Consider the following 25,370-nt stretch of genomic DNA (forward strand, 5'->3'; position numbering starts at 1 on the left):
TTCATTCTTTGCCATTTTCTCCATGGGAGCAAAAAGCCACTTTTAAGTTGCTGCAACCCCCAGAGGTGAAAACCTGCAAGTACCCGTCCAGTTTTTTTTTTGTTTTTTTTGCAGTGGGGATACAAGCAGCTTGTCAATGGCTTTTTCAGAAGGAAAAGGAAAGAAAAGGTTTAAAAGACCACTCCCTCACACCATTCACCTCTTTGAAAAAGCAGTCCTGTCAGCTGCATCCATCCATCCATCCATCAATTCATCATTGACTCATTCAGTTTCATTTCTATCCCACCCTTCCTGAAAGCAGGCTTAGAATAAATTCATGTAAAATGAATATGTAAAATGTCACATTTAGTTTAACCATAAAACTCAACATAGTAGGCACCAAGTGAATGGATGCAGAGAGTTCCACACAACACACAACAGGCATCACCACAGAGAACGTTCCATCTACTGTGGTCATCCACCTGGCTTCCGAAGAATTGGCCAAGCAGGCAGCCCTGGTTAAGTTTGAGGCAAGTCTCACTAATGAAAGTTGATGAATTACTTGAAGAGATTACTGATGTCTCCTAAATGTTTACGTTCTGTGACCAAAAAGTGGAGAGTTAGTTTGTCCTTTCCAGTACAGATCTTCCTACTGCACACTTTTACTAGGTCTACAAATTTTCAATTCTATCTTTAATGACAAAAAATCTTTTAAAAAAGAACGCTTGATTGAGGATGCTGAAATTAGTGGCAATCAGATGTGATCATGCAAGTGTAGAATCACATTTCTTAAGTTCCTTCTTGTGTAACATTATTTTCCATCAGGTCATATATATTAGTTTAATGTGTCTTACCTAAGAGCAGTAATTGATGGAGCTGAGCCAAGAGTACACATTTTTCCTTTGTTTTGGGGAACATTTTCAAAATGCTCAAACAATTTTCAATGATTTGTCAACTTTCTGAACTCCTTGAAAAATGTTCACCTATTTATATTTACATTGCTGTCTCATGCTCATTCCCAGTTGATTTCATTTGCCATTAGTGATCTCACCTAACACTGCATTATGACACAGTCACTTTAATTCGCATGATCACTAAATGACTGGAATCAACTACACTATGTCAGAGAAGTGAGTACACCTCCTCACATTTTGTAAATATTTAAGTATATCTTTACATGTGACAACACGGCACTTGGCTACAATGTAAAGCAGTGAGTCTACAGCTTGTACAACAGTGTAAATGTGCTGTCCCCTCCAAATTATGCAACACACAGTCATTAATGTCTAAACTGCTGGCAACAAAAGTGAGTACACCGCTAAGTGATAATGTCCAAATGGGGCCCAAAGTGTCAATATTTTGTGTGGCCACCATTATTTTCCAGCACTGCCTTAACCCTCTTGGGCATAGAGTTCACCAGGTTGCCACTGGAGTCCTCTTCCACTCCTCCATGATGACGTCACGTAGCTGGTGGATGTTAGAGACCTTGCACACTTCCACCTTCCGTTTCAGGATGCCCCACAGATACTCAATAGGGTTTAGGTCTGGAGACATGCTTGGCCAATCCAGTGTCATGGGTACTGGGGACCCTGCAGAAGAAGCTGAGCCTGCGGAAGAAACTGTGCCCCTGCCACCTACACCAGTGCCCCTGCCTCCTGCTGGAGAAGATACAAGCCCCCCTGCCTCGCCCTCTCGGGTGGCTCGTGTGCGTGACCACCTTCATCAGGACCTCAGGGATCGGAGGAGGGTGGCACGCTCACGAGCAAGACGCGCCCTGAGCCCTGAGTTTTGAAAGGATTCTGGCCCTTCTAGGAGTGAAGATGCTTGAGTCTCAGCAGGATCCTGGCTGCCTCTCTGAGCCAGCAATTAGCCCAAATGGGCAACAGACAGCAGAGGGCTATATAGCTGTGGGCTTTGGGAGGAGGCTTTGTGGAAGCAACTAGTCACTTACCTGACATTCTAGCATCCACTTCGGCTTTTGACTTTGGCTTCTGAACCTCTGACCTGCGATTAGGGTGACCAGAATGTCTGAAGGCCAGCCAGGGACACTGGGGGGGGGGGGGAGGTAGGGGTGCCGCCGGAAACAGGAAGTGACGTCACTTCCGGTGACGTCATGCCACCACCGGAAACAAGAAGTGGCATCACTTCCTGTGACATCATTTCCCCCGCGTCACCTGCCGGAAACGGGAAGTGACATCACTTCCTGTGACATCATTTCCCCCAAATGCCACTGCCGGAAACAGGAAGTGACTTCACAGCACTTCCTGTGACGTCCCCAAAAATCCCCCAAATATCACCGCCGGAAACAATTTTGTTCTCAAATCCTGTATATACTTCATCAGTATATGGGATAAGGCACTTTCTCAACTGTGCTGCATAATGCAGCCTATTTATTTTGTCCTGTTGGCTCTGTTGGCTCTATCTGCGCCACCTTCATCACTTTCGGGGTGTGGATCCCCCAGTGGGGTGGTCTCCCGACTCCCTCCGCTGACTGTTTCTGATAGCCCTGCGCCCCCTCTTTCATTTGATATGTGTCCCGTGCGGGTGCCACCCTCCCGCCGGGAGATGCCGCAAAATGAGCCCCCTTGAGGCTTATGGCGGCAGGGCTCGGGGGAAGCGAGCTAGACTGCTGTTCTTTTGAGGGGTTATAGAGTGTTTCGAGCCCGTCCCTGTGGCATCGGTCCCATCGTTGTGGGACCCAGGGGGCCGGCGCAGCGGCACGCCGAAGCAGCCTGTCACTAATAACACCGGTCGAGATGCAGGACAGGAACCCGGAAGTGACCGACAGGCTGCTTCAGCGTGCCGCTGCGCAGGCCCCCTGGGCCCCACAATGATGGGACCAATGCCACAGGGACGGGCTCGAAACTCTCTATAACCCCTCAAAAGAACAGCAGTCTAGCTCGCTTCCCCTGAGCCCTGCCGCCATAAGCCTCAAGGGGGCTCATTTTGCGGCATCTCCCGGCGGGAGGGTGGCACCTGCACGGGACACATATCAAATGAAAGAGGGGGCGCAGGGCTATCAGAAACAGCCGGCAGAGGGAGTCGGGAGACCACTCCACTGGGGGATCCACACCCCGAAAGTGATGAAGGTGGCGCAGATAGAGCCAACAGAGCCAACAGGACAAAATAAATAGGCTGCATTATGCAGCACAGTTGAGAAAGTGCCTTATCCCATATACTGATGAAGTAAATACAGGATCTGAGAACAAAATTGCGCTAGAAGACACAAACACAAAGCTCCCTTACACTGAATCAGTGCTTGGGTCCACCAAAGTCAGTATTGTCTACTCCAGTCACAAACACAAAGCTCCCTTACACTGAATCAGTGCTTGGGTCCACCAAAGTCAGTATTGTCACATAAGAGAAGCCCTGTTGGATCAGGCCAGTGGCCCATCCAGTCCAACACTCTGCGTCACATAAGAACATAAGAGAAGCCCTGTTGGATCAGGCCAGTGGCCCATCCAGTCCAACACTCTGCGTCACATAACAACATAAGAGAAGCCCTGTTGGATCAGGCCAGTGGCCCATCCAGTCCAACACTCTGCGTCACATAAGAACATAAGAGAAGCCCTGTTGGATCAGGCCAGTGGCCCATCCAGTCCAACACTCTGGGTCACATAAGAACATAAGGAGGGAGGGAGGGAAGGATGGAAGGAAGGAAGGAAGGGAAGAAGGGAGGGAAGAAGGGAAGAAAGGAAGGAGGGAGAGAGGGAAGGGAGGGAGGGGAGGAAGGAAGGGAGGAGGGAGGGAGGAAGGAAGGAAGGGAGGAGGGAGGAAGGAAGGAGGGAAGGCAGGAAGGAGGGAGGGAAGGAAGGCCACCCCCTCCCACCAGCCCCCCCCCCGCTTTCGGCCCCCTTACCTACGGCGGCGGCGAGTCCGGCGGCGGCGAGTCCGGCGGCGGCGGAGAGGCCTTTCCGACGCCCTCCCGGGCCTCCGCCAGCACCGGGGGTGGTGGTGGTAGAGGCCGGGGAAGCCTCGGAAAGGCCCGCGGTGGTCGCTGGAGGCCCTCCAGCGACCAGCGCGGGCCTTTCCGACGCCCTCCCGGGCGGAGGAGCACCAGGGGGGGGTGGTAGAGGCCGGGAGGGCGTCGGAAAGGCCCGCGGTGGTCGCTGGAGGCCCTCCAGCGACCAGCGCGGGCCTTTCCGACGCCCTCCCGGGCGGAGGAGCACCGGGGGTGGTGGTGGTAGAGGCCGGGAGGGCGTCGGAAAGGCCCGCGGTGGTCGCTGGAGGCCCTCCAGCGACCAGCGCGGGCCTTTCCGACGCCCTCCCAGGCCTCCGCCGCCACCGCCGGGCCCCGTGCGCGGGCGGGGAAGGCAGCGAGTAAGGGAGGGAGCGTCCCTGCGCGTGCGCAGGGCGATCTGCGCACGCGCAGGGTCGCTCCCTCCCTCACTCGCCGCCTTCCCCGCCCGCGCGCGCGGCCCCCGGCTCTCTGGCTAGCTAAACCGGGACCTCTAATGGTCCCGGTATACCCAGCCCGGGAGCCGGGAATTGGGGGCCAGAACCGGGAAAGTCCCGGGAGACCGGGACGGTCTGGCCACCCTACCTGCGATACCTGGACTGTGATTTGGTTTTGGCGCCTTGGACCCTCTTTGCTCACCGGCTACAGACCTTGGACTGCCCCTGGACTTTGCCTGACCCGGCCCCAGCCCGTGACATCCATCACCTTTACCCTCAACTTCTTTAGCAAGGCAGTGGTCATTTTGGAGGTGTGTTTGGGGCTGTTATCATACTGCCCTGCGGCCCAGTCTCCAAAGGGAGGGGATCTTGCTCTGCTTCAGTATGTCACAGTACATGTTGGCATTCATGGTTCCCTCAATGAACTGTAGCTCCCCAGTGCCGGCAGCACTCATGCAGCCCCTGACCATGACATTCCCACCACCGTGCTTGATTGTAGGCAAGACACACTTGTCTTTGTACTCCTCACCTGGTTGCCACCACACACGCTTGACACCATCTGAACCAAATAAGTTTATCTTGGTCTCATCGGACCACAGGACATGGTTCCAGAAATCCATGTCCTTAGTCTGCTTGACTGCAGCAAACAGTTTGTGGGCTTTCTTGAGCATCATCTTTAGAAGAGGCTTCCTTTTGGGATGACAGCCCTGCCGACCAATTTGATGCAGCGTCCGGCGTATGGTCTGAGCACTGACAGGCTGACCCCCCATCCCTTCAACCTCTGTAGCAATGCTGGCAGCACTCATACATCTATTTCCCAAAGCCAGCCTCTGTATATATCGCTGAGCACGGGCACTCAACTTCTTTGGTTGACCATGGCGAGGCCTGTTCTGAGTGGAACCTGTCCTGCTAAACCGCTGTATGGTCTTGGTCACCATGCTGCAGCTCAGTTTCAGGGTCTTGGCAATCTTCTTATAGCCTAGGCCATCTTTAGGAAGAGCAAAAACTCATTTTTTTCAGATCCTCAGAGAGTTCATTGCCATGAGGTGCCATGTGGCACTTCCAGTGACCAGTATGAGGGAGTGAGAGAGATAACCTGCTCCCTCTTCACCTTGTACCACTAACGAGTCACATGACACCAGGGAGAGGAAATGGCTACTCGGGCCCCATTTGGACATTATCACTTAGGGGTGTACTCACTTTTGTTGCCAGCAGTTTAGACATTAATGGCTGTGTGTTGCAGAATTTTGAGAGGACAGCATATTTACACTGTTATACAAGCTGCAGACTCACTACTTTACATTGTAGCCAAGTGTCATTTCTTCAGTGTTGTCACATGAAAAGATATACTTAAATATTTACAAAATGTGAGGGGGTGTACTCACTTCTGCGACATACCGTATGTGTACAGTTGCCATCCGATGGCTTGAGATCTCCTGCTATTACAACATCTCCAGGTGACAGAGATCAGTTCACCTGGAGAAAATGGCCAATTTGGAAGAAGTATAACATTAGAATCCCTCTGACGTTTGTCCCTGCCCCAACCTCTGCGCTCCAAAGGCTCTACTCCCAGAATCTCTGGGTGTTTCCCAACCCAGAGCTGGCAACCCTAACCATGTGATCAATCCATTCAACGGAAAAGTCAAGTAGCCATGGCGATAATGGTAGCTTGGAAAAAAGAATGGCACTGAACCACATCAGAAAAATAATAATATTCACACAAAAATATTTTGTAGAGCAATTCCTGCCCTTCTAAAATCATTGTCCAACCTAGGATCAAAATCCAAAACTAGAAAATTATTCTGCACAGCCCCAGGCCTCAGATTCAGCAGGAGCTCACAGGAGCACAGCTTCTGAAGCTTTCTGACAGTTCCACCTCCTTCTTCCCACCTTGTCCATTGAATAGTAGGTGCAGCTGCATAACAATCCCTGGATGAGCTCCACCACCTTTTTTCCTACAAAACAACCCCTGTTGTTGTTCAGTCTGACTCTTTGTGACCCCGTGGACAAAGTCACGCCAGGCCCTCCTCTTACTGTCCATGGACAGTAACAAAACAACCCCTGCACAGCCCTAGAACTCAATCAGAACTCACTTCTTCAGCTGCACCTGAGGAAGCAAGCTCTGATGCATGACAGGTTATGTTGGAATACATTTTGTTAGGCTTTAAGGTGTTACTGGACTATTGTGGATTGGAACAACAAACAAGAATAGGTACCCCTTTGGAATTACACCTCCAGGAGTAACTGATGCTAGGATACTTTCTCCTTACTAGTACTAAAACAATTAATTGGGCTCCTTTCCTTTTGTGCTAGTCGATTCACTATAATCAGTATCCCATTTACCATATTTCTATTGATATCCCAAGTGAAATCTCATTTTCATGCATTTTCTGTTAATAACCTTTTTACTATGGCCTACCATTCCATGCAAGGCCCATGACAATCTCACTCCCTTAATAGTTTCATCATGGTCTACTATTTTAAGTATTACAGACTATCCTGAGAACATCACTTTTTCTTTTCTCTTTTCTTTTTGTCTCAACTTGGAAACATTTCACTCCTTCACTCCTCCTTCCATTCACTCCCTATCATGAAAAAGTTCACAAAAAATGAAAGCTCAAGTGATTCAATGGAGTGGAGGGAATAAAAGAGGTGAGAGCGGAGGCAGTAGCATATAGTTCACTAGGGGAACATGTTCATCTCAGCCTGGCTCAAAATAGTATCTGACAAGAGTGAATCACACAAGTTCTGAAAAACTCACAAGGAATAAGCTTGGAAATCTATAGCTGCCTCCCTCAATTTCACTTCCTGTCTGGCTCCTTATTGACTTCTACTGCCAGTATTGACAATGTGTAGCTGCATGTCTGTCTGCTCCTCCATAAAGGTAACTAAAGAGAGAAGGAGGGAGGAATGGGGGAGAGAGGGAGACAAGGAGGGGGATCAAAGGTAGGGAAAAGGTAAGCCATGAATCACACTAGCAGAAGGCCTCTTATAGGAGTCCATGCTGGAAAGCATTAAGCAAAGAATGACTTAAGCTATCCATTTGAATGGATGGAGGAGGAAGCCATTAAGTGTGATGGAAGGTCGTTTCCTATCTGCCAACCTATCTACTGGGCAATATGCCCAGGAACTGGATGGATATAAACAATAAGCTTCCCTCCCCCCACCCCCGATATTGTCATGAGCTCAGCAATGAGAGAGTTTAAGCAGTTCTTCCTAAACAAATATCAAGGAACATTCTAGTTTATTTATTTATTTATTTATTTGGGATTTATATCCCGCCCTTCCCACAAGTGGCTCAGGGCGGCAGTATAGTTAGTAATACTTCCGAAGTATGTAATGGATGGTAAGTCATATGTCTTGAAAACCAAGAGACCTGTCTTTTAACTCCTGTATTTATTTATTTACCTCATTTATATGCCTTCTTCTCCCCAATGGGGAGCCAAAGTGGCTTACATATTTTTCGTTTCCTTCATTTTATCCTTCACAATAACCCTGTGAGACATTAGGTTAGGCTTAGTATGTTGTAACTGGTCCAAGATTACCCAGCAAGTTTCCATGGCATAGCAGGGATTCAAACCTGGATCTCCTAGTTCCTAGTCCAAATCTCTCTCCACTACAGCTTTCAGGTTGTGTAGCAAAAAAATGACCATAGACATTGATTGCTTATTCTGTCCTACAGAGTAAACAGTCATGTTATGTCCTTAGTAGGATGTACCATAGACTGGAACTCACAACGTATTTAGAAATAAGGGTTTGTTGAGGACTGCCAGGAACTCAAATGCTGTGGCAGGAATCAAATATATTTATTTGATTTATTTAAAACGTTTTAAAGTAATCTTTCCATCCTACACAGGGTCCAAAACACAGAGTAATACAAAAATTAAAACAAGTTAAAATAGGGTTGCCAGGTTCAACTCAGGAAATACCTGGGGACTTTGGGAAGGAACCTGGAAACTTTCCCATTCCTTAATAAATAAATAAATAATACAGCAGTGCAGTTCCTTTTAATACAGTCTTCATTTCCTTGTCCTTTTTTTTTTTCCTTCAAAGGATTTCCCAGCAGTTCCACTAAATGAAAATGTAATTTGCCATACCCCCACAAGTCCCTTATCAGGCTTTGGTAGCATTTCCAAGCATGGCTTTATTAAAGTGTGTTTTTATGTATTTTATTGTATTAACTCATCATCTCCTCAGATGCTAAGATCGACAAGGAGATCGACAACAGGCTGGCAAAGGCAAACCGTGCCTTTGGCCGACTGCACAAAAGAGTGTGGAGCAACAAGCATCTGAAAAAAGGCACAAAGATCAATGTTTACAAAGCGGTTGTGATGACAACCCTCATCTACGGCTCCGAATCGTGGGTTTTATACCGTCATCACCTGCGACTCCTTGAGCGCTTTCATCAGCGCTGCCTTCGCACCATCCTCAACATCCACTGGAGTGACTTTGTGACCAACACTGAAGTTCTCAAGCGGGCGGAGGTTACCAGCATCGAGGCACTGCTGTTGAAGACGCAGCTGCGCTGGGCAGGGCATATTTCTAGGATGGAAAACCACCGCCTTCCCAAGATTGCCCTGTATGGTGAACTCTCCACCGGCCATCGAAATAGAGGGGCACCAAAGAAGAGGTACAAGGACTCCTTGAAGAAATCCCTTGGCACCTGTCGCATCAACCATCACCAGTGGTCTGACCTAGCCTCAGATCGCAAAGCATGGAGGCACACCATCCACCAGGCTGTCTCTTCTTTTGAGAATGCACGCATAGCTGGTCTTGAGGACAAAAGGAGATTGAGGAAGAATCGCACTGCTACAGCACCAACCCTAAATCAGACTTTTCCCTGCAGCCACTGTGGCCGGACCTGCCTGTCCCGCATTGGTCTTGTCAGCCACCAGCGAGCCTGCAGCAGACGTGGACTATTGCACCCTTCTTAAATCTTCGTTCGCGAAGCCAAGCCGAGAGAGATTGTATTAACTATTAATGTATTTTAAGCTGATTTATTGTTAGAGTTTTATGTTGTAAGCCGCCCTGAGCCCGCTTCGGTGGGGTAGGGCGGGATATAAATCGAATGAAATAAAATAAATAAAATAATAAATAAAGAACACAAACACACTCACAAAGCAGCCAAAATAAACAATGAATCCTTTCCCAAGCACATACCATTTGTAAGCCCATACTTATGATCTCAATGGGGCAAAGGTATAAGTTGCTTTACTCACAAAAGTTGCTGAATGTAACAGTCTGCTTATTTCAACCAACTTCTTCAAAATGCAAGTAAGAGAGCAGTCTAGGGCAGGGGTGTCAAACATATGGCCCATGGGACAGAACCAGCCCATCCAGGGCTTTAATCTGGCCAGTGGCTCTCTTCTCACCCTCCCTCCCTGCCCCAGCCTCTGCCTCTGCCTCTCCCTTCCAAGCTGCCTGGGAGTGCAGAGAGCAGAGGGTGGAGCAGAATAGACCTGTGGGGGAAGCTTGCATTGCCAGCCATTTCATGTTTTCCCCTGGGTCCTAGGCTAGCTCAGAGAAATGACCATGAGAGCAGGTTGGGGAAAGGGTTTGTTCCCCACTCCAGGTAGTAAAGGGACATCAGTATGGTGCTGCACTACATCTTTAATTGTGTTTGTCTGTGCCCTTTTATCACTATCTGGCATTGCATTTTATGACAAACATGGCCCGGCCCGATAAAGTCCCATCTCTGTAAGATCTGGCCCTTATAACAAATGAGTTTGATACCTCTGGTCTAGGGGCTAGAGTTTTTCTCCATCCCATAATCAGGTTCTAGTTAACTCTTTATTATCCATTTTACTATACAAATGACTTCTGAAACAAATGCAAAACAAACAAGAGGGACTGCGCTCTCTTCCTCTCTCACACACTTCACACACTCACCAGGAAGAGCCACATGGCTTGTGCCAGCTCACCCCCTCCCCCATGCAGCTTTTGTCCTGCTGAGATTTAAAGTCATACACATGTTCTCAAACACAAACACTTTGCAAGCTTCTTCTAAAATGTTCTGCTGAGATTTAAAGGTACATAACGGTTGTTGGGGTCAGGCTTCCTCTTGCTGGCCAGCTGGCTGGAGGTAGGGAGGAGCCTGCAAGATTGGGGGATCCCCCACTTTGTCCTGGGGGCTGGCAAGCCTATGTTAAAAACACATATAGATATACACAAATAATTAAAAGTTGTTAAATATATGTTAAATTCTCATTTTTGTACAGAATTCCTTGCAGTTCATTTATCTGGTAAAATGTTAGTGAGGGGCAGAGGCTACATATTCAAAATTCAAGTCTGAGATTTCAGGCCATGAAAATACATTACTGAAAGCAAGTAAGAAGGAAACATGTTATTTGCTTTCAATGCTTTCCTAAGAAGAGTTACACCCTTCCAAGTCCATTGAAGTCAATGTGCTTAGAAGAGAGTAACTCTGTTTAGGACTTTACAGTTTTACACCTATTGAAGTGTGAGCAGCATCTTTAAAGAGAGGTTTTCAGCACAGTATTTGTGAAATATCATGCCAAAAATGTTTTGTGTATAGGAGCTTTGCTAAGAATAAATCTTTATATCCATGTATAATGGAGCAAAATAGAAATAAGTGTGGTGCAGTGGCTGAATGTATTTTATTTGGATTTGAATAATCTGGATGCAGATACTGGCTCTTTATGCAAGCTGTCATATTACAGTTTCATCTAGACTAGCACCATCAATACAGCAGAAAAGCAGTTCTCGTGACATCTTGGATAAGATATTTTCATGTTCAACTCCATATTTTCTAGGAGACTATCGGGGGGACCTTAGACATGCTCTTTAGCCTCTCTCCATCGCTGTTTTCTCTGGCTCAAAGTACATTCACTTCCTGATCCCCTTTAAAACAGAAGCAGAGACTGAGCTGGGGAGCCGTACTTGCAACACAGAATATTATCCTGAATTTGCACTCTAAATTTAATTCTAACATCTCTATGTTTAATAGAGCTACTGAATTAGAAACAAATTTTAGCAGAGAAAGAGATTGCTCACCAGCAGCACCTGCTCTACAGCACATGGTGCCCTAGGCAGGCCCCCCCACCGTGCTCCGCTGGCCCCCTGCTGCACTCTGCTGGCCCCGAACACACTCTGCTGCCCCCCGCCCACCCCCACCATGCTTCATTTGCGCCCCCCCCCAGCTCACCGCGACAACATTGAGCCCTACTACTGGCTTCTCGCAGCCACGTCTGCACCTTTTGTGAAGAGATGGATGGAGGAGGTTTCTCCCCCCTCCTTTCCAGAACCAGAAGTGAGGGGGGAGCGAAGTCTCCTCCATCTGTCTCTTCACAAAGCATGCAGATGTAGCTGTGAGAAGCCAGTAGTAGGGCTCAGCATTATCACAGTGAGCTTTGGGAGGGAGGGGGCGAGGGAGTGCGGCAGAGGGGTGGCGGGAGCATGGTGAAAGGGAGGGGGCTGGCAGCAGCAGGAGGGAGAGAGGCAAATTTAAGCGGTTGCCTTGGGCACTGGGGGGGGGGAGCCCAAATCGGCACCCCTTACCTTCCAGCACCCTAGGCAACCGCCTAGTTTGCCTAGTGGACTAGCCGGCCCTGCTCACCAGACACATAAGATCAAGGTCCTCTCAACAGCAGTGGAGCCCTGATATATCATTTGTCCATCAAGGGCCACTAATTAATGACTAAAAGGAACTTCTACATCCAGAGGCAGAAAATGTCCAAAAAACGGTCCTAGGAGACAGCATCAGGGGAAGACCTTGCCCTCTATTGCCAGGGCAACTGGTTGGCCATTGGATAAAAGAAGATGCTAGATCAGATGGACCACTAGGTTGATCCAGCAGGGCTTTCCTTGTGTTCTTGTAGACACTGAGAACAGCTTCCTCTGGTCCCTCCCTCCCTGCACGCATGCACACACACAACTTACTGCATTAAATGTACTGGCATTGATATAATAAATAGGTGACACTGCACAAAATGAAAAAGCTGAATCCACAATTCCAAGAGATTGCTGTTCATATTATGGGGGACACATGAAAATATTACTCCCTATGATGCAATGAACATGTAAGGCCCTAGTCTGCCTACTCCCTTAGACAATTCCTTTAACACCTATATATAACTCAATTTAACACAATTTCTAATTCCACTTGTACTTTATGTTTGCTCTAAATGTTCATTTGCTTAATTTTCAAAGGCTTAAAGAAACCTGAACTCCAAGTGATGTCCTCTGAAAAAGGTCAGGGAATCAATTAACACCATTTCTTCTCACTTCCTTTGTCACAGGAAAACACCCAGCCATCCAGCCAAGGGTTACGATATGCAGCCAAATCTGTCATCAGTGTTCATTTTGCTTTGAACACATTTAACACTGGAAGAGATTTCGTAGGTGCAGAACTTCAAAAGAACAGGTTAATCCAACCCCAAGCTTTTATCTTCCCTTTTTATCTCTCCCATACATTACATTTAGAATGTTCATAGAAAAAACCATTTCCTACCCCTATACCAGCATCTAGCTTGACAACCCATCTGCCCAACAATACTTCCATCTTGCAGCCTCTCTGTCTTCTACACCATCTGATCTCTACCTCAGCCACAGCACCACTTTCACTTCTCCACAGAAATACATTTTTCCAGTTCTGGTGCTTGAAGGATATACACTTAATACTTCTTTACAAGAGCTCAGGTGAAACTGAGCACCACTGGCAGAAGATCAGGATTAATCCTCTAATGAAAAAAAAAGTGACACATGGAGAAAAGTCCCACACATGACAACGAAAGCTGGGGAAACCTGTGCCTCATTCAATATCAAACTGCCTGAGTGGGCTGAAAGCATTCACAACCCTGAGCTGCACAAGTCTCTTCCATCATTAACATCTTTGAGACTTTATTATTGTGCCTCTCTCCACCAAGTGTGGGTGAGGGCAATGTCTCCTGCACATAAAACTGTCTCTGCTCAAATTAAGTCAAGGTAGACAACTGAGTCACACAATCATGCCAAAGAAAATCAGGCAGCCGACTTTTCCTTGCACAGCCTTGGTTCCATTCATTCACATAACAGCTATTGCCAAGAGAAAGTTGAAGGAGGTGAAGCAAGCAGTCACTCTTAATGAGCAGTTTCTTTTACACTGAGAAATCCAGCCCCTTCCTCTTCCATCCATCCCTGGATTTCACCTAACCAGTTTCAAAAGTTGGATCAGTCATCTATTTTATCAGCCTCATCTTGGAGGCCTGGGTAGTCTAGCATCTTCATTTTTCCCCTGATGTTGACCTATAGCACAGTAAGAGAGCTCTATCAGATCACAGGCATCAATAGTGAGTAACTGCCCCTTGGGAAATTTAAGTGTTTCTTTACTAGAGAGCACTGTGTCCATAACAGCTTGCCCATGCAAGACAGAGCTGGGGGGGGGGGGGGGGGTGGTTCAGTACCAATTTCATATTTTCTCTATCACCCATCATTTGTATGTGTGCCTTCATATTGTATCATCTCAGAAGCAACATCAAGCAAAACAAATTTTGAACACAAGTTCCACATTCCAGGCATCAACTACGTTAGATATGAAAGAGTTTTCTCAAGTTCCGTTCCAATACTGTAACCACTACACCACACTGCCCTGAGTTTAGCAGAGTACATTCTTTTCAAAAACCTAAGAACTGGAAATGTTTACATTGTTGCATTCAATTTTTGATGTGGTGAAGTGACCAAGAGGAGGAATCTATTGTTCTCTTGTGTATGATATGCTTTTTTTAAATAAATGCATCTCAACTTGCCAGAACAAAGATTTATCACATCCAGGCCAACTATATCATATGCAGTTTATGACATTCAAGAGCTGCAAATGTCTTTGCCACATGATAAAATCAAGGAGAAGAAACAACATCTGGCAAAAGGGTTGGAGACTTACTTTTTTTATAATGACAACTAGGGATTCAAAATCATGGCAACAGATTGCTAGAATGTGAGGGCACACTTTAATGACAGTGAAACTGGTGTATGTGTGCAAGTCCTCAAAGAATCCTCCAGAGGCACAGCAGGAGAAATGGAAGCCACAGCCTTAAGAAAAGCCAACTGCACTATTAAAAAGGAATACAATAAAGCAACCTGCCAAACAGCCATGAACAGGTCAATGAACAGCTGAACCAAGCAACAAAAAAATCAGTTTCCTGTTTGCAACCAGCATTTGGAAGGAGAACTTTGAGTCATGGGTACTCAGGCATCCCTAACTTCAAGCACTAACATGATATGAATGCTCAAGATGAAGAAATAAAATGAACCATGCTGACAGTACCAAGACCTTAGGAGCTGGGGCATTCTTACAGCTGCAGTTGTTATGTTCACACAATATCTCTGTTTACAAGTTAGAATGAACCAAGGCTTTTTTGAGCAGGAACACAGTTCTCACTGGCTTGATGTCAGGATGTGTGGCCTAATATGCAAATGAGTTCCTGCTGGTTTTTTTCTACAAGTAAGCCCTGTGTGAAACAATGGTGATGTCAGGGGGTGTAGCCTAATATACAAATGAGTTCCTGCTGGGCCTTTTCTACAAAAAAACCCCTGCAATGAACCATGTACAGAGAACGCTGGATGCTTCTAAGTACATGCGTTGCGTAAGTATCATGTTAAATTCAGTACTTGTACAGTTGAATGTGTGATTTGATACCACATATTTATCCAGCTATCATTTGCAAAATAAAAGTCCCTGTTATGTAAAGTGAATGTATGCTGTAAATTGAATTCATGTTGGTTCATTCTTACAGAAGATGTACATGTATTCACTGTGGCATGTTAACACTCTGTACAGAGTACACTTTTTTTCTTTATAGTCGTTGGATTGTTGCATTCAATGCATGTATGGCTGAATGCATGACTTGAATTCTACTGGTCCCCAGTTTCATATGTGAAGTGAACTTGTGTAGGATCTTTTTTATAAACAGATGCATGCTGAAGAATATACATGTGTCCAGGGTAAGATGCGCATGGGGCTTATACAACCAGGTGTATTGGCTGCTGGAGAAGGCAGCAGAGGTATAACCAGGGAAAAGAAATATGGTGGGTGTGGCTGGAAATGAAGAGCAAACCGAACAGAGGAGATAGAACACTGGATGCACGTAAGATTCTGCTCAAAGCAGCCTAGTATCTAAGATTGCCCTTGACTGTATAGCCATAATTATTTTAACGTCCTTTTGGCACCAGATAAGTAACAGTGTAAAATGTCCTTCTTCCAGTCATTCTTTTTTGATCCATACAAGCGAGAAAAATAATTAGGCTTTCATTTCACACACACACACAATATCAGTTGCAAATCTATGATTAGCCTCTTTAAAAAAAAAAAATGAAACACATAATGGATGGAAAGTAAGATGGAGGGAGACACAGATGGTAGCCATAGCCTGACAAATCCATAATCAGAATATAAATGTTTGATTTTTCAGAGTAGGGTGTTTTGTCTGAAAATTGCTTTTCCTTCTCTTTACAGATCTTTTATTTCTTGTAATTTTAAGCAGGGCTAGAAAGAGGCAATACAAAATCAATTTGAAAGTGTTTTCTGAAAGTTACTTTGAACTATTGATTCATGATTGCTTTACCTTTAACCCTCATTCTGCCTAAGGCTTGGATCGATATACATAATCAACACTGATGTTCATTTCATATCTCTATCATTTCCTATACACCACTGACTTCTGGTACACTTTAATGTAGTTTACTATACAATTAAAGGGCACAATGCAGTCCACAATGGAGTGCAGCCCTCAAGTTTAGAAGACTCACATGGGCTCAATGCAGACCTCCTTCTGCTTATTTTTCCCAGCTATGCAGATATCCATAATTAGGACTACCAACCTCCAGGTGGTGCCTGGAGCTATTCTGGAATTACAACTGATGTCCAAATGGCAGGAACCAGCTCCCCTGGAGAAAATGGCAACCTTGGAAACTGGATACTATGGCATTATAACACCTTGGAGATCCTAACTAGGTGGAAAAACAGAATTATTTAAAAAAAAATATCCTGCCCTCCTTAAACCCCACCATCCCAATTCTATCCCCAAAATCTCTAGCAATTTCCCAACACAGGGTAAGCAACTTTGTATTAGGGTGAATAAGAATCCAAAGTATGCTTTGCATATCCCCACCCACTACGGTTGCAACCTCCAGATGGTGGCTGCAGATCTTCTGGAATTACAACTCATCTCCAAGCTACAGAGATCAGTTCCCCTGCTTTGGAAGATGGAATCTATGACCTTATATCCTGATGAGGTATCTCCTCTCCTCAAACCCCAGCATCTCCAAGTTCCACCCCCAAAATCTTCAAGGATTTCCCATCCTGGTGCTGGCAATCCTAATTGTATCATTTAAGACTGCAGAAGAGGAAGGTTGTGTATAGAACAACCTGGTTTATCTGAGATAATGATTCTAGGTGAGACTTCTCCCAGTTGTGCAACTTGTATACATGCAGATTATTTGCCACCTTCCCATCCTGGCTACCATGTTTCTTTATGCACATTTCTACATGTAGCATTAAAACAGCCTGGTCACCACAAGTACACAGAAATGGCAATATCCATATTAATAGGGTTGCCAAGGAGGCAGGGCTGGCTACCAAGGGTGCTGGCCTTCTGGGGGCGCTGAATTGGGTGCCCCTCATGTGACTTGGAGATGTTATCATTGTGTGTGTGGAAGAAGTTAGCGTTGCCTAGAGTGCCACACAGTCTATGGTCGGCCCTGCAAAGAGGACCTGGCAACCAGCAGGGGGAAGAGTTAATCATGGGTGCCGCTATATTTGTTTTGAAACAGTGACCATTTTATGAATATAACAAGATCATAAAGAAACCTAGGAACTGGGAAAGTGGCAGTCACTGGGGAACTGGAGAACCATTTGGAGACTGTGAAGATGCAGAGGGTCTGTGGCTCTGGTATGTCCTCCTGCTTGTAGAACAGGATCTGCAGTCTTTATTCAACTTGTTCTTCCTTGTATAGATCACAATTACTGCATGTAGAATATAACATATTGTTTCCTGATATATATTTATGGCACTTAGTGGCACTTCACCTCCCTTTTTTTGGAAAGGGACAGGATTACTAACAGTATCTCCATTACTCCTGCAGAAGCATCTTTTGACATTCTGGTAGGACTTGCACATGCAGCTCTTCTGTAACTTATTCATTCTAGAAATTAAGGAAGCCACAAGGGAAGATGCCAGTGTGGGGAATTCCTCTACTGTAACAGACAAAGGGATTGGGTCCAGTGTAAAATTTCTACTTGCACTAGAGCTTTTGTACAAGGAGAAAAACAATAAAAGGACCACAATAGCCACTTGTTCTAAGACAAACATTGTAGATCCACCTGAATTCCCATTTGCACAAGATCTTGTGCAAACGAATTGGAGGTACTATAATACATAGGGAGGAAAGTGTTAGGTACTACATAGGATCTGGGCAAGCAGAATTCTACCAATCCAATTTCTGTTTGCGTTTGTGCATTGCTGGATCCAAGCTGTTATCTCTGAGTATGAGTAATTTTGATGGATTTAAATGTTGTAACAGCTCTTGTGACTCCTTAAGCCCCTTTAACTGGTATAAGCAGTCATCAAATACGTTAGTTATTTTAGAGGAGGAAATTAGTATCAATTTATAAAATAAGTGGATAACTTTTCTTTCAAGGTCCTTTTGCATCACACACAGAGTGATGCAAAGACCTAATTCACACACCAGCCTGTATATCATTTGCCATGTGATTGTTGGGGCAGCTGGTACAACCATCAGCTACAGACATCTGCAAAGACTTCCTTCCAACCATCTCAAAAATCTAGCCATCTCCAACAGTAAGCAGCAAGATAGGTTTGAGTCCAGTGGCACCTTTAAGACCAACAAAGTTTTATTCAAGGTAAGAAAGAAATTGCTACAACTTTCTTTCATTACAATTTTCATGTTTCTCTTTGCTGCTAAATAACAAGTAATTTCAAAGACAGCTGTGCGAACTGGACAACAATCAGAAGCAATACTGCCTTACAGTCTTTGGGACCCAAGCAGACTTTTGGTGCCACGGAGTTCTGTATTACTGCGCATATCCTTTTACTTTCAAAATACTGAACCAGATGACTGCATGACATAGCTGCTTTTCTAGATGCATTTAGGTGTATCTCAAACTAGGTAATTTTTCTATTTCAAATAATGAAAACTAACAGCCCCCTACTCAAGTGCTATGACTAGATAAGCAAAATCAATTAACAAAAAAAGGTCTCAAACACATTGACACAGTCCATTCACAAAGTTGAATTAAGCCACAATGAGCAAGCGTTATTTTTCTCCCCTGTTTAGAATATTCTTCAGCCATGTAAGAAATCTTACATTGGCTTACTGAGCTTAATATTTCCACATTTCTGATAACCAGCAATGTTTGGATAGTATCATAATCATACTGAGAAATACAGAACAGTCCACATAGGCAAATGGATTGTAACAAACGATGAGAAGACCAGATTTTAAAATATGAGAATACAGAAGTGTGGGAGAGGAGTTTTTGGTTTTGACACCTGTGTGTTCTTACACTTAAAAACCTCTCATAAGTTTATTTCTAATAAATCAGAAGGATAAGGGACAGCAACTTCTAAATGTTCTGAATTCATAAGAGACATGCGCAGACCTGTTGATCCAGAACTATCTAAGGTTGAATGCTACAGCTCGGTGCCCAAGTGAAAAGTTGAAATTAGGGTACATATTTCTTTTCAGGATCTGTTGAATGTGGAAAATGAAAGGCCTACAGGGTGCTGGAGTGTGTCATTGAAAACCAGCAAAGTAGGTAATATGAAGATGGCAAGAAATGTAAGCAGTGCCTTTAATCTCAAAAGACTGTTTCTCCACTTGAAAGTTTATTTGTTGGTCCAGTACATGTGTGGCCACATAGCGGGAGGGCTGTGGATCAATTATACAGTACCCGCTTTGCATGCAGAAGATCTCAGGTTCAAATCCTGGCCTCTAAACTTAGACCTTTAAACTTAGGGTTCATATATGTTTAACATACTTCCATCATACTTGAATTCTTTCATCCATAGGAGAGGAATGGTGGCTTGGTAAGAGCATCTGCTTGGTAAGCAGAAGGTCCCAGGTTCAGTCCCCAGCATCTCCAACTAAAAAGAGTCCAGGCAAGTAGGTGTGAAAAAACTCAGCTTGAGACCCTGGAGAGCTGCTGCCAGTCTGATTAGACAATACTGACTTTGATGGACTGAGAGTCTGATTCAGTATAAGGCAGCTTCATATGTTCACCTGAATTATTATTTTTTTTAAAAATGGGCTGTTTTGCTAAATTTTAGTTGTTTAAAAGTAATTTTGTTTCTGTCTCTCCTTTTTGCCATTTTTTTCACTGCTCTAATCTTAGTAGGGAGAGTACGCATTGTATGTAAGTGTATTCAAGTTGCGATCAACTTATGGAGTCCCTAGCAAGAGTCTTTCAAAGCAAGCAAGCAGTAAAGATGGTTTGCCACTGCCTTTCTGCAGCAGTCTTCCTTAGTGGTCTCCCATTCAAGTACAGACTCTACTTAACTTCCAAGAGCTGACGAGATTGGCCTATACCATGCTGCCTTCCTTCCCAAGGGTATATAACCAGGAGAATTAATAATTAATACCCATTAAATAATGTCAGACAATATTTTGATTCATAAACAAAAGAAAGTATGATCCATCAGCAGCTGCTGGTTAGAAAACAAGCTAGTTAGTTTATTAACAAGCTAATCAGTAGAAACCACCAATTTAATATGGATCCAACCCATTATTTAGAGAATGCAAAATCCTAATTTGACTGCAAAATGCTTTCCTCAAACATTTCCATCTTGTTGAATCCCTTCCTCTTCTGCAGCTTTGGGCTTTAATGATTTGCAGCTATTGAGGAGACTGGCCATTCATTTGGAGTCACAGCATAACAAAAGCATGATCTGCCCATAACTGCAGCATTGTTTTTTTTTTAAAGGCCTCCTCCACTATCTTCAACTAACCAGAAACATCAATATCCAAGCTGATGTGTACTGTCTCTTTAAGAGACTATTCCAGTACGCCTCAGAGCAAGCAGAAAGGATTGCCAGCCCCCAGGTATCAGTGGGGGTTCCCACACTTTTGGGAGCTTCAATCTACTGCTGCAGAAACAGGCTGGAATAACCCTGGCCTTGAGCTCTAGAAACCCCACCCCCAAACAGGGAGGTCAACATGAGATGTCTCTGACACAATGATGTCACAACCAGGTGATGTCATCATGTTGGAAATGTTATGCAGTGACACTCTGGTTTTTTGGGTGAACTCTGTGGTTTTGAAAGCAAAGACACTATAGAGTTTTGCCCCAAAACCACAGCAAAACACACAACATCACCCTCCAAATCCCATCACTAGGGCTGCTAAGCCTCTGGGCCAGGCAAGGGTTCTCCTGCCCTTCAGGTTCCCAACCTGCTGGCCCATATTGGGCTGGCGGGAGGAACCTCCCCCGATACTGCCAGCATGATGATGTCACCCGGAAGTGACATCAGTGCACCGGCGACGTCACTTCTGGGTGACATCATTGTGCTGCACACACAATGTGCACACAAAATAAGTCCCCCACCAGAGCCCGCAGGGGACTTGGCAACCCTACCCATCACCCACCCACCCATGAATGCCCCTCAAATCCCCCAACAACGACAGTGAGGGGACCTGGCAACCTACAAGCAGATAAATAGGAGGGACTTGGTGCTTTTCTTCTCAGTCTTCCTGCTAGCAGCCTGCAAGCATGCAGGGTCTATTAAAATCTACAGAACCAGGCCAGGATCACTCTGGCCTAGAGCTCTAGAAAGCACTTAGTTAAGTATTGTTATGTTTTATCCCAATAGCCAAGTTACCTTCCCTACAGTTACTAAATATTCCTTCAGCCAAAAAAAACTAGTTGTTTGTTCTTTGCTCCTCCACTACCCAAAACAAGTGAAGCCAGTAAATGTGTGAAATGCCATAACTAGCACTTTCATCCAGTTTCTCCACAAATAAGTGCCAGCAGGGAATGCAATGCTGCATCCACCTAACTGCCATGCTGTCACCCCCAATGAAGGCATTACAAAACATGTTGCAAATCATTTGCTGAACTGAATGAACACCCACTTGTCTTTGCTCCTTCCATGTCTCTGTGGTAATGTGGTCTTCCCTTTTGTCTTTGCCATGGCTTATTCCTCAGCATGTCACATAAGTTAAAGCAGCACTGAGTTACATTCTCCTCATTGCCAACTGGTGCCTTTCTAAGCAAGCCTCAACAGCTGGCCTGGGAAGAGCACCACTCTCACTTCCCAGATCTTCAAGAGTTAAACCATGCTATCACCACATTCCATTTTATTTAAGAAACGTTTCAAAAACCAATTTTTCCCTCTAAATCCCATAAACATCGTCCTAGCTCTGCAAGCCGCCAAGCTTGATCTTATCATGGCCAGCAAGCTTGTTTTCTTTAGTTTTTCACATAAGCAATTCAGTAGAGGCAGGTGGCCCATTCCTTTTCCTTATCATTTGTTATTTATACAGCACTGCTGGGAGCCAGGGCTGCTATCTCATATAAGACTCCCTTATAGCTTCTTCCCACTCCCTTTTGCTATACAACTTTTTTTTTTTAAAGGGGGGGGAGAACAGGATCGGTGTGCAAGTGGCATTTATCTACAGCGATCTCCTGAGCCGCCATGCAACAGCACAATGGAAGCTCGGTTCCCATTAATGATCCTTGCTGTCAGGTTCAACAGACAAAGAGGTAACCAATCATTTTGTCCCCATCTGAAAAGATTTCTATTGACTGCCTCTGGGTTTCAGAATGAACCCAAATGTGTGTGCTGTTTCCAGACTCGTAGAACTAGTGCTCATTACTGTTTGGAAGGAAGAGCTTCAAAACGAACACACACAAAAACGATAGCTGAGGTCTACATTTCCTTTACCATAAGTGCTTATCATCCTTGATTCCTGTATTCAAGAAGGTTTTTTTCAGCATCGTGACTTATCTTCTCTCACCTCCCTCTAAAGCATCCCAAAAAGATGGAGCTATTTCTTGCAACTGGCAGTAGATGAGTTTTTTACTATTCTTGGTAGGGTGCCAAGGACAGGGCAAAGATCTAAACCATTTTTGTGGTTCTGCTACCTTCCCAGCTCTTCTACCCTATTTCCTTCTAATATGTAATGTTGTCCTCCCTGGCAACCCTTCTGGATTAGAATATGCCAGTATATATTCAAAGCAAGTATTAATTTGAGAATGAGATTAAACTTAATCCCAACAAAATGGAGGAGGGTAGAATGGACCCAGAAACTGAGGTGCCTCCTGTTCAGGATGGGGTTGGACTTCTTCTCAATGAGCAGGTCTGTCACTTGAAAGTTCTGCTAGATAGAGGGCTCCTGATGGCTAAGCAGATGGCAGCAGCACCCAGAAACACCTTTCACCAGCTTTGGCTAGTGAGCTGGCTGCAAGACCTCCCTTGGCAAAAAGGATCTTGCCACTGTAACTGAGTGCCCCAGTAACGCTTTCATTAGACCACTACAATGTGCTCTACATAGTTTCTATAAATAGGTTTCCAGATATCTCAAAACAAGTCATGCAATTATCATCTATATGCCATGTATTCAAACATAAAATGTGTAATAGAGGTGTAATGTGTAATATGTGTAACAGGAGGTGTAATGTGTAATATGAGTCTTTTAGCTGTAGAGGAGAAGAAGAAGAGAAGAGACCAGATTAATACCCTGCCCTTCACTTGGAGTCTCAGAGTGCTTTACAATCTCCTTTCCTTCCCCTTCCCATAACAGACACCTTGTGAGGTAGGTAGAACTGAGAGAGCTCTGACGGAAACGGCTCTTGAGAGGAACAGCTCTAAGAGAGATGATTGACCCAAGATCACTTCAGCAGTTGCATGTGGAGAAGTGAGGAATCAAACCCAGATAGGAATCTGTGCACTTAACCACTACACCAAACTAAGGGCACAGAGGGTCATTTTCATTTATTGAGTAGCCTCCAAGAGATGGGGAAATCATTTAAAAGTACATAGGCATCCTCAAAAATCAATGGACATTATAATACAAAATTGATATGACTAATAAAATCCTCACAGACAAGCCAAATGACTGAACACATCCAAAGCATATGTTTAAAAGATGTGTCCTGTGAGTTACAATGCTAACAGTTAGACCCCTTTACTCAGTCCTTTTCTAAGAAGTCACTGTGATATCCAGTATATTGTAAACATAATTTTTTGCAGGTATAAACTTCAAGGCCATATCCCTTTGCTTTGGCCAAGTTGGATGACCTACCTCATTCCATTTATTCCTGAGACTGAATATCACATGTATTAATCAACAGCAAATATTTATAAACAAATATTTTATGTTTCATTTTCTGCACTGTTTCAATTTGAATTTTCAGGAGCAAAGGAGACTCAGAGACTTTATGTCACAGGGCCATATTTAGATACCAACAGATGTTGCAGCTGTAAATATTGCCATTCAATAGAAATTGACATATTAAAACCTCTGAGGTTTAAACAGCTGAGTAAATGACAAAAACACATCATCAAAGTTTATCAATTGGTCCAATTTAAAGTTCCCCTATTGGTCCAAGCCTTCCATTAAAAAATTTCTTCCCTGTGTTTAGGTCTGGGTTGGCCCATAATGTTAATTTAGCATGTGAAAACGAATCAAACTGATATTGTAGTGACATTATGCACAATTATTCTCTAATTGCAGAAACTGCAGAAGAAATGGGATCCACTCTAGCATATGAAGACCTAATGCATTCCACTTAGAGAGAGGCACCAGACAAGAAGCCTCCAAAAGAGAAAAAGATGGGTAAAGTCCAGCTGCAAGAAGCAATCCCAATAATTAGTACGAGTTAGTAAGCATGCCTGATGATATCAACTAAGACCAGGGAAACCAGATCCTCCACCAAAAGATGAAGGAGAAGGGTTTTTCATAATGCCTAAGGATCTCAGATTTATGTTACCACTCCAGAAAATAATGGCAAGTAGCCAAGGCAGAAATTTTGGTTTATATCTTTTGCTCAGGAATTTTTACACTCTATTGCCTATTCCCTGAGCTTTTATTTGAAAGTGGTGATCCCAGGAATTGAACCTGAGAACTTCTGCATGTAAAGCAGATGCTCTACCAACTGAGCCACTATTCTCAAATACAGTGCTCTCTATCCTTCCTGAGGTTGAGTTACATGCTATAGTGTTTCTGTCTTACTGGATTCCACCACCCCCCACTTCATCCATATTGTTTTTCACAAAGCAATGCACATTCCACTGAGGTTTTTGCCACATTTCCACTGGCACTTTTGATGTCAGCCAAGTAAGAATATGTAAGATACACACAGAAACGAAGTATGAGAAACACAGAACATTTTTAGTGTGCCACTGACACTGTGGAGAAGTTTTGCATCAGGCTGTCCTTCCTGACACATACATGTCAGTGGTCCATAATGTACAACACTGTCAATGAGGGGCCAATACATTCCCTAAGATATTGCAGATGTTAGTAGTTCTGAAGAAAGGTATAAGAAACAATGGGAGGGAAGAGAGCCTTGATAGTTCCATGGAAAGAGTTCGCATGCATTTAACATCTAATGTTTTTGACTGCTGAGTTCTTGAAGTGTCCCCAAAATCATTATATAAATACAACTGTTCTTCTCATTGTGCACTCTGCAATATCAATGTTTTTAAGGAGCATTTAGAAGCGATGGTGGCAGAGGAAGTAAGCACTAAAGTGGATGAAAACCTTGATAGCAGCAGGATGGAAGCACAAGGGAATCAATATCACAGGATATAAGTTTGTCATTTGTTGGGGGGTATTGTTTTGTTTTCTGAAAGAAAAATTTGCAAAATGTGAGTATAAATAAAAGGGTGAGTCCCTCATTAACAACCAGCAATTGCTATAATTGCAGATCTGAATATGCTCCTAATTTAACATGTTCTCATTATATGTTCTAATCTGAGAAGGAGAAGGAGAAGAGGAGGAGGAGGAGGTTTGATTTATACCCCACCCTTCACCTGGAGTCT

General features: G+C 44.4%; 1 protein-coding gene and 1 non-coding gene across 23 annotated transcripts in view; both read right to left on the reverse strand.

Annotated features, from left to right (window-relative positions):
* The window catches only part of NRXN3 (neurexin 3), a 1,739,678-nt gene that overhangs the window by 1,554,031 nt on the left and 160,277 nt on the right, over positions 1 to 25,370 (reverse strand). The gene's annotated exons all lie outside the window — the stretch shown is intronic.
* Positions 24,424 to 24,495, reverse strand: TRNAV-UAC (transfer RNA valine (anticodon UAC)). Its single transcript has one exon. It is a non-coding gene; the product is annotated as a tRNA-Val (tRNA).

Source organism: Heteronotia binoei, chromosome 21 (assembly GCF_032191835.1).
Source record: "Heteronotia binoei isolate CCM8104 ecotype False Entrance Well chromosome 21, APGP_CSIRO_Hbin_v1, whole genome shotgun sequence".
In the NCBI taxonomy this organism is placed as follows: Eukaryota; Metazoa; Chordata; class Lepidosauria; order Squamata; family Gekkonidae; genus Heteronotia; species Heteronotia binoei.